We start from the raw sequence: 10,526 nt of genomic DNA, 5'->3' as shown, positions 1-10,526 counted from the left end.
TTGAACCTGGGTCCTTAGGCTTCACAGACAAGCTCCTTAACCACTAAGCCATCTCTCAAGACCAATTTTATTTATTTTAATTAATTAATTTATTTATTTGTGATGGGAGGTATTGAACTGAAGACCTTACATATGCTAGACAAGCACCCTACCTCTGAACTATGTCTCCAAGCCTTCTTTTCCTTTAACTTTCTGATACCAAGACAAGGTCTAGATACATTGCCCAGGCTGGCCTTCAGCTCTGTGTCCCAGCAGTCCTTGAACTGAGGATCCTCCTGCTTCAGCCTCTGCAATATCTGGGATTACAGGTCTGTGCTACCATGATCAGCTAATTTTTTTTTTTGCTTTTTGGGGGACACATTTTTGCTCTATGTAGCCCAGATTGAGGCTGAAATGAACAATCCTGCTGCTAAGTAACTTGATCAACATCACTGTTGAAAACTGTAACAGAGTACTACTAGTCCTGGTCTCCTTCAAAATTGCTGGCAAAGAGGGTTTTATGTTTGATTATAAGAATTAGCAATCGTTTATTATGCATTCAAGAAAAGGGCATGGACTTTTTTTTTTGATTGTTTATTTTCATTTATTTGAAAGTGACAGAGAGACAAAGAGGCAGATAGAGAGAGAGAGAGAGAATGGGCAAGCCAGGGCTTCCAGCCTCTGCAAACGAACTCCAGATGCGTGCGCCCCCTTGTGCATCTGGCTAACGTGAGACCTGGGGAACCGAGCCTCGAATCGGGGTCCTTAGGCTTCACAGGCAAGCGCTTAACCGCTAAGCCATCTCTCCAGCCCAAGGGCATGGACTTTTATCTCTCAGGGCTGTATACTCAGCACCATTTGATCAGGAGCTAGGTCTTCTGGTTTGGGCCGTGTATGCAAGAGCAATTCCGAGGCCAGCAGGACTCTCCACCTTGGGTTGAGGCTTCGTTATTTGTAAGGCGGAATGCTTGACATTGACTGGCTAGATGAGCTCTCAGAGCACCTGAGGCAGATGTTAAATGGAATGACTGAGCGGTTAAGCGGCTGGTTTCCAACAGAACCTGAGTTCTTGCTCAGGTCTCTGGGATGTCAGGAGCCCTTGATATTGATGGTGCAATACTGGGTTCCCTGTTCGGGGAGCCAGGATTCACTTATCTCCAATTTGCCCTTTTCACTACCCCGCTGTTTGACTTCTGGATTAGGGTCAGGACCATTTTCCTGTCCTTGTGATTTGTCTCGTGGCAGAGGGTCGTGGCAGGTGGAGGAGGCTTGAGGAAGACTGGGAGGGCTGCCCGTCTTCTAAGGACATCTTACAGGATCAAGAGACCTATGATATTTATCAGCGACTGGCGAGACAGCTTTTATAGGTGAGTGGCTCTGTGCACCCGATGCACTTCATTACCAGTGCTGAGGAAGAAGCAGGGGACGATGTTGGAAGCAAAGGGGAAAGCGAACACAGCAACCTAATTGGTCACTGCCACGAATCCATGCTCAGGGGACAGATAGCAGGAGCAGAGGTAATAGCTTACACACGTATTCTTGAGCCGTGCAATAGATGGAAAAGGGTCCCAGATGGATTGGGCAGGGGCTTAGTTCCGGGATTATGATGAGACAGTGGGTAATTATTGAGTGGCAGAGCCTCAGCCCTGATTAGTATCTGCAGGCCTGTGCCCCTCCTCGTGAGGAGAGCATTGATAAAGATAAACCACGCGGCTCTCTGTCCCCTCATGCAGCACACGGCAGCACGTTTCAATCTAACAGGATCAGGTCTCCTCTTTGATCACAATCTGTTACCTAGATGTCTTTGCAAATTAATCGGTCCTGCTTGTTTAGCTCCAGTCAGTTTGTACTACTAAATTAATAAATGTACCAGGAGCAACAGAACACATAATTAAATTCTACGCTTTAATCTCCTCATAATAATTTTGACCTCAGTCTGGGTCCTCTGCTCCAGCCAGGAGAAGACAGAACCGGCGCCTTCCCTGGGTCGTTTATCCTGACCACCCACCCTCGGGCTAAACTTCAGCACTCAGAAAATTGGGGCAATCCCGTTACAGAAATGCACAAACAAACAGACAGACAGACAAACAAGAACATCGTGTGCCATGCAGCAAAGCAAAGAGGGAAGGTGGGCTCAGTGGTGGGTACCCTGGGCTGTCCGAAAACACAAAGTGTCCTTCTGGAGGAAGTTCAGGAAAATCATGCTTGCTTCAAACACAAAGGTTATCTATCTGCTTGCCCAACCCACCACCTCGAGAGATGGAAAAGCAGCACCCACCAACTTACGGGCAGGAGCTCCTTGAGAGAACACAGGGCCCATGTGACCCTTCACAGGGTGCCCATGTCATGAGGTCACGAGTTTGTTTTGCTCACAGGTCCTCAAGCCTGTGGGCCACCTTGGTGCCCCATGATACCCAGCCAGATTTAAAACTCCTGTAAGATTCCCAGACCCAAATGTTTCTGCAGCTTCCAAAAGTTCTTTAGGGATTTATCACCAGGTATCTATTAGGAATGCTTTTCATTTATTTCATGAAGATTCTGTTGATTGATTGCAATGCTAAAGAATCCAACCCAGGTCCTCAAACATGCTAAAAAAATGTTCTGCAAGCCGGGCGTGATGGCACACACCTTTAATCCCAGCACTCGGGAGGCAGAGGTAGGAGGATCGCCATGAGTCTGAGGTCACCCTGGGACTTCATAGCGAATTCCAGGTCAGCCTAGGCTAGAATGAGACCCGACCTGGGAAAACCAAAAAATAAATAAATAAATAAATAAATAAGGCTGTGGGTATAGAGTTAGTAGTAGAACACTTTTTTTGTTGTTGTTTTTGTTTTTGTTTTTCGATGCTGGGATTAAAGGTGTGCGCTGCCACACCCAGGCTTTCATATTTATTTGTGAAGACGCATGCTTTAGTGTCAGGGAACAAGCAGAACAAATTACTTGGCACTTAGGCTATGAGTCAGTCACTCACTGCCTTCATTTAAAGGTTGTCCCCCTGGCTCTGTTCTGGCACCGTGTCCCTGACTTCTAGAGGCTGTGGAGCCAGAGTGAGATGGCATCTGTTAGATGAGCTGGGAGACATGAGCCTGGAGCTGGACTCTGCCACCGCGATCCTGTGAGCTGAGCAGGACATCCTCACTGCTGGGCGTCTTGGTGTTTGCGTCTGCAAAAGAAAACGTCAAACCAGACAATCTCTACGAGACCCAAGTCTGTGTTTCCACCCAAAGTTGAGTGAAATTATAGGAACAGTGCAAATCAAAGGTACACTTTCCCCTCTCTTTCCATGACTGGGGCATTTCGAGCAAAACTAGTTGTTGAGTTGAGTTTTTAACTTGAATTTGTAGATAATCACCTAATTGTGTGTCTGTCATCATAGGCTTGATATTTCCACCAGATAAGCAACGATTAAAGTATTTGGTTAAATGTTCAGCTGTGTGGAATTTTCCTTTAGCCCCACTAAGAAGAGGGGCACGGGATGTATGTGTTGAAGGGTCCAGGGGAATGGGATGGATTGTGTATAATTTGGGAGTGTGATATTTGGGTCACCAATGTTTTACCTAGAATGAATTGATTTCACTAAAAATAATAAGCTTCAGGGGCAGTGGCACATGTCTTTAATCCCAGTACTCAGGAGGCAGAGGTAGGAGGATTGCTGTGAGTTCAAGGCCACCCTGAGACTATATCGTGAATTCCAGGTCAGCCTGGGCTAGAGTGAGACTCTACCTTGAAAAACCAAAGGGGGAAAAAAAAAAGCTGGGGGCTGAACAGATAGCTAAGTAGTTAAAGACACTTACTTGCAAAGCCGGGTGGCCCAAGTTTGATTCCCCAGTACCCACATAAAGCCAAATGGAATTCATTCTCAGTGGCTCTAGGCCCTGACACACCATTCTCATTCTCTCTCTTTTTCTGTCTACATGCAAATAAATAAATAAAAAGATTTTTTTAAAGACTGGAGAGATTACTCAGTGGTTAGGGCACTTGCCTGCAAAGCCTAATGACCTGGGTTTGATTGCCAAGTGGCCATGTAAAACCACACACTGAGTGGGGCATGCATCTGGAGTTCATTTGCAGTAGCAGGAGGCTCTGGTGCATCCATTCACTCTCTGTCCCCCCCTTGAAAATAAATAAAAATTGAAAGCTGCTTTATAAAAAAGTTTAAAAACAGTAAGTTGGGTTTGTCACAAAAGACCTCTAATATAAATTAAACATGAGAAACATAACTGTATAGTAAGATATTAAAATACTAGTTATTTCTAAAACAATGAGGAAGGCTTAAAAAAAGGTTTTTACATGAAATTAACTCAAATATTATTTACTTAGAAAATCTGGCATGTACTTGTATTAAGTATACCATGTGTTTTATAGAAATTACTTTATTTTTGTACTGTAAATATATATATATATATATATATATATATATATATTTTTTTTTTTTTTCCTTCAAGGTAGAGGATCACTATAATCTAGACTGACCTAGAATTCACTATGTAGTCTCAGATTGGCTTCAAATTCATGGGGATCCTCCTACCTCTGCCTACTGAGTGCTGGGATTACAAGTATACACCACCATGTCCAGCTTGTACTGTAAATTATATATTAGCCATATTTAGTAGATACCAGGTACTAACTAAATGGCTCACTCCTGTGACCCCAGGCTGATGCAGGAGAATCATAGCAAGTTTGAAGTCAGTCTGAGCTACATGGTGAGTTCCAGGTCAGCTTGGGCTATAAAGTGAGACTATGTCTCAAATAGAAAGAAGTGGGAGGAAAAGAGAGAAAAAGGAACAGAAAGGAGAAAAAGATATAGTTTATTCTCTTTCTGGTTTCATTTGAAAATATTAAAGAAGTAACTCATTTTCATACCTATGTGCCAGTTTTATAACTCATAGCTGATTATACAAGAGGAGTTCTTATTGTGGTTGCCTTTAAGTCTTTTCTAAAAGTACCACCAATATCATTTACTATGTAGATTTAATTCCCTGAGGAAATTCTATTAAAGCGTCCTCCTGTACGTCACCCATGTGAATAACAAATGAATTAATTATGACTGGTGCAATTATAAGGAATAGTTAATGAAGCCATAATGACCAGACTCTGGTGGTTAATTTTCAAAGCACAGCAAGAGGGAAAATGTGGCAAAAGGTCCCCAAAGGAAAACGCTAAGCTTTGTGTACTCACCTTGAGGTAGCAGCCTCGAGGGTTCCATGCAATTTGGCTTGGGAGCAACTCTTGCTACTCAAATGGATTTCTTTCTACAACCTGTGGGTCACTTTCCTAGGGGTTAACCCAGAGCTCACCTGACCGGCAACCCAGGTTACTCATTTCCATTCATGACTTCTCCCCGGGGTGCTTATGTCTTACTCTTAGGACACTGGAAGCGGGAAGATGTTGGAAATCAAAAGTGTTAGTGGTGAGCTGAGATTTTAAAAAAATTTTTCAATTAAAAAAAATTTTTTTTTTGTGGTAGGGTCTCACTCTAGCTCAGTCTGACCTGGAACTCACTATGTAGTCTCAAGGTGGCCTCGAATTCATGGAGATCCTCCTGCCTCTGCCTCCCAAGTGCTGGGATTAAAGGCATGTGCCACCACGCCCGGCGTTGAGCTGAGTTTTATTTGAGCAAGATCAATTAAAAGTAAGCGAGCAAAGGAAGGTACGAGAAGCAGGTACACAAACCACAGGGCATGCCTAGGCCCCTGACTCCTTGTCTCGTGTGACAAGTAAAGAGAAGACCAATCTCCAAGGGGCCAAAATTCTCCACATCTGTCATTGATTTATATTTCACAGTTTGGGAAGGCAGTTCAGCCAGGAAAGGCAGTCCTGACCATCTCCTAGTGGCCAAATCGGAGGCAAGAGGCATGGGGCTGGGGAGATGGCTGAGCGGCTTAAGGTCCTTGCTTGCAGAGCCTGCCTGCACACATTCAATTCCCCAGTTCCCATGTAAAGCCAGGTGCACAAAGTGACAAATATGTCTGCAGTTTGCAGTGGCAGGAGGCGCTGGCATACTCACGTGCACTCTCTCTCTCTATCCCTCTCATGCCCATGTAAATAAATAAAAGTATTAAAAAAAGAAAAGGAGAGGCAACTATTTGCATTATCAAGGAAGAAAAAACAGTCACTTGGAAAAATACTAGTACTTCTATGGAAGTGAGGGAAAATTTGGGGTTACGACTTGCCTGTCCTGCTATTTGCCTGGGAAACCACCCTCTTCAAACAAACACACATACTTGCAAATTTGGGGACACACAATCAAATAAGAAGCCCATTTGTCATGTTTCCCTCCCCGCTTCCTCCCCACCCCTATATTAGGTCTTGGAGCTTGAGTTCCTAGAACAATAAGGAAATTCCCAGCCTCTCTTCTTGAGGTCATGTTCTTCACGATAAGAGCAGAAACAAGAGGACAGCTAGGGAGTGAGGGTTACCACAGCAAGGTCACTGTGCAGTAAGCCCAGAGGATCAGGTTCAATGCCACCACCCCCTCTCACCCCCATGAATGCATTTATTCACCTCTGTGAGTGGGAATTAACCAGCAGCTGTCAGAATAAACAACTAGCAGGATCCAAAATACACAGAGGACTAAGTTCTTTTCCACCTAGGGTATTTCGATCATGGTTTATCTAGGCTATCTACAATTATATATATATATATTTTAAGTTTTAAATCCATCTCAATGTCTATCCTAGCTGTCCGTCTCTGACTGGCTCACCAGTTGTGAATGTCAAGAGGCCTTCCAATAAGAAGCTCTTTGCAAAGATCTTTGCTGAGCACACTGCTTCAAAGGAGGTATTTTATTATTAGTAGTAGTATTTATTTAAAAATCTTTTTATGTTAGCATACCAAGCAATGGGTCTCATGATGGCTTTTTTTTTTTTTATTTTAAGATTTTGTTTATTTACTTGAGTGTGAGAGAGAAATAGACAGAGAGAAAAAGAGAGAGAGAGAATGTTAATGGGTGCTCCAGGGCCTCTAACCACTGCAAACAAACTCCAGACACATGCACCACCTTGTGCATCTGGATGATATGGGTACTGCAGAATTGAACCTAGGTCCTTGGGCTTAACAGGCAAGTGCCTTAACTGCTAAGCCATCTCCCTAGCCCCTCATGATGACATTTTCATAGACATCTTTTTGTTTTTTTAAACATATAATTTTAAAATATAGGTTCCACATGTAAGAGAAAACATGAGGTATTGGTCTTTCAAAACCTGGGTTATTTCACTTAACATGATGACTTCCAGTTTTAACCATTTCTCCTCCAAATGGTATGACTTAGTTTTTCTACAAGGACAAATAAAATCCATCTACTTTCTCTACTGAATCTGGGGAAGGCCACCAGGGCTGGTGTGCAGTGTAGCAGTAAACACGTATCTGCAAATCTCTCTGTGGTATGTTGACTTGGAGTCCTTTGAGTGTACACCCAAGAGTGGTATAGCTGGATCATATGGCAGTTCTACATTTCGTTTTCTTTTTTTAAATTATTTTTTATTTTTACTTTTGGAGGTAGGGTCTCACTCAAGCCCAGGCTGACCTGGAATTCACTACGTAGTATCAGGTTGGCCTCAAACTCACAGCAATCCTCCTACCTTTGCCTCTGAGTTCTGGGATTAAAGGCGTGTGTTACCACACCTGGAAAAAAAAAATATATATTTTAATTGAGATTTTTAATAGTGACCATATTATAATTTGATTGTATTTGTTTCCTGTGACCCTTTTTTGTGATCCTTGCTCCACCCTATTCCATTGCACACCTTCCTTTTTCTAAGTAGCCCTACTTAAATTTCGATGTCTCATTCTTTTTTAAAAAATTTTTATTTTTTCTCAATTTTTTTAAAACATTTTCCATGATGTCTTATTCTTTTTGTCCTTCTCCGTCTTCTACATCAGAACGTTGATGGTGCAGTTCTTGAGGAGGCACCTGCGGCCACCACCACTATGAGGTCATGGGTACATGGAGGATGGTGTGATTTTTGTTGTTGTTGTTGTTAACTTTAATTAATTTAAGAGAGAAAGAGGCAGATAGATGGAAGGGAGAGAGTGGGCAGCCCAGGGCCTCTAGGCACTGCAAACAAACTCCAGATGCATGCGTCACCTTGTGCATCTGGCTTTACGTGGGTCCTGGGGAATTGAACTTGGGTTCTTTGGCTTTGCTGACAAGTGCCTTAACGGCTAAGCCATCTCTCCAGCCCTAATTTGGCTATTTGAGACAGGGTCTCACTCTGTAGCCCAATCTGGCCTCTCACTCCTGATGCTCCTCCAACCTCAGCTGTGCCTCCACCCGCAACACCCCATTGGGAGCCATCACACCTAGCTGTGGTATGACTTCTCTATGTGCCTCAAACACTCCACATATTGAAGGCTCGGCCCCCAGTGGAGGAGGCAAGTGGGAGGTAACAGAAGCTTAAGGAGACGAGGCCTGCTTGAGTTGAAATCACCCGGGCACATGCCCTTCAAGACTCATGAGGGATTCTGGTTCCCTCCCCTCTATCTGCTTGTGGGCCATCGTGAGGTGAGCAACTTTGCTCCATGGCTAATTTCCCTCAGTGATGCTCTGCCTGAAACCTCTGAAATCACGAGCCCCATGAACATCTCCTCTCTTTCATTTTCTTTTGCTTTCTTGAGACAAGGTCTTGCCATGTGTCCAGGCTGACCTTGAATTCATGAAGCCCTGCCCCCGCCTCCTAAGTGCCAAGATGACAAGTGTATGCCACTGTATCAGTTCCTTCGTTTACGTTATTAATCTTGGGTGTTTTGCTGGAATGTCAGAAAATGGAGCACATGCCAAGCTTCGTAAAAGGTGGACCTTGCTAAGTTCACCTACAGTCCCAGTATATGAGACATCAGTCCTGAAGATTTTTTTTAATATAGCTATGGGTTTACAAGATTATATATAGGAAACCTGTCCTTGCTTTTTGGGGTGGTCTGGGGTCCTGCACAGAGAGATGAAGATAGTGCCTCTATCCCCAGGCAACTCTCCATTGGATAATCTGATTTAATTTTATTAAAAACAATGAGAGGGGCTGGAGAAATGGCTTAGCAGTTAAGGCGCTTGCCTGCAAGGCCTAAGGACCCAGGTTTGATTACCCAGGACCCATGTAAGTCAGATGTACAAGGTGGCACATGTGTCTGGAGTTCGTTTTCAGTGGCTAGAGGCCCTGGCACTCTCTCTTTCTCTCTCCCTCTCTGTCTTTCTCTGTCAAATAAATAAATGAATAAAATTTTTTAAAAAGGAGAATATTTTTTCATCCTGTCTTAGAATTGAACGTGAAAATGAAGATAATATAATACAAGGTTTAACTGAATACAACAGAGGGGAAAAAAAAAAACATACTCAGTGAACTTTTTTTTTTTTTTTTTAAGAAAAAAAGAATTGCGTTTTAAAGGAAAAGCAACAGTGAGTCATTTCACCCACTCCTTGAGTCTAACTCTAGCTATTTCAAGGTGAGTCTTGTGTGTTATCTGCATGAAGGGCTGAACCTACAGTAAGTAAGGCATTTGAGGGCCCCAGGTCTAAGATCTGGGAGCCAGCCAGCCTCCATCTAGTACTCACCGTTTGCAGAGCCTTCCTGCTGTGAGCAAAGGGCTGCTTAGAAAAGAGGCATCCCTGATGTCACTTATAATGAAGCTAAGGAGACCAACTAAGAAGCAGAACGATGACAAAGACGATCGCCACCACTCCTGGAGAGCTCATTGTCCCCGAGCCGTGTGCCACGCCTTCTGCATGAATGAGCTCACTTCATCCCCACGGCAATTCTGTGTGGCGGACTCTCTCATTTGATAGAGCAAGGGGCTGCAGATCAGAGATGAAGTCATTCGCGAAGGCCACAGAGCTGGTGAATGTGGCACTGTGATCTGAACTTAGTCTGACTGTGAGCCTTGCATATTTCGGTCAGCCACAGGAACACCTGCCCTACATAAACAAACACTATGTGCCACTTAAAAGTTATAAATGCAAACTGGAAGTAACAGAAGTCAGACAGAGGACAGTCAGACAGAGAAAGATAACTCATGAAAGGTTTTTTTAAAATATTTTATTTTCATTTATTTGAGAGAGAAAGAGAGGGGCAGAGAAAGAGGGAGAGAGGGAATGGGTGCACGCGGGCCTCTAGCTCCTGCAAACAAACTCCATACACATGTGTCATCTTGTGCATCTGGCTTACATGGATCCTGGAGAATCAAACCTGGATTCTTAGGCTTCACAGGCAAGCACCTTAACTGCTAAGCCATCTCTCCAGCCCACGAAATGTTTTATTTTTAAAAATATTTTATTTTATTTATTTGAAAGCACACACACACACACACACACACACATACAGAGAGAGAGAGAGAGAGAGAGAGAGAGAGAGAGAGTATGGGAGCTCCAGGGCCTAGAGCCACTGCAAACAAACTCCAGATGCATGTGCCACTTTGTGCAGCTGGCTTACATGGGTAGTGGGGTATTGAACCCAGGTCATTAGGCTTTGAAGGCAAGTGCCTTAACCACTGAGCCATCTCTCCAGGCCACAAAATGGTGCTAAAGAAGAAAGGTGAAAGTAACTTAATTTCTTTTTAAA

The sequence above is a fragment of the Jaculus jaculus genome, chromosome 7 (genome assembly GCF_020740685.1).
Source record: "Jaculus jaculus isolate mJacJac1 chromosome 7, mJacJac1.mat.Y.cur, whole genome shotgun sequence".
In the NCBI taxonomy this organism is placed as follows: domain Eukaryota; kingdom Metazoa; phylum Chordata; class Mammalia; order Rodentia; family Dipodidae; genus Jaculus; species Jaculus jaculus.
The sequence above is the reverse complement of the archived record's forward strand: the minus strand, read 5'-3'. Positions refer to the sequence as shown.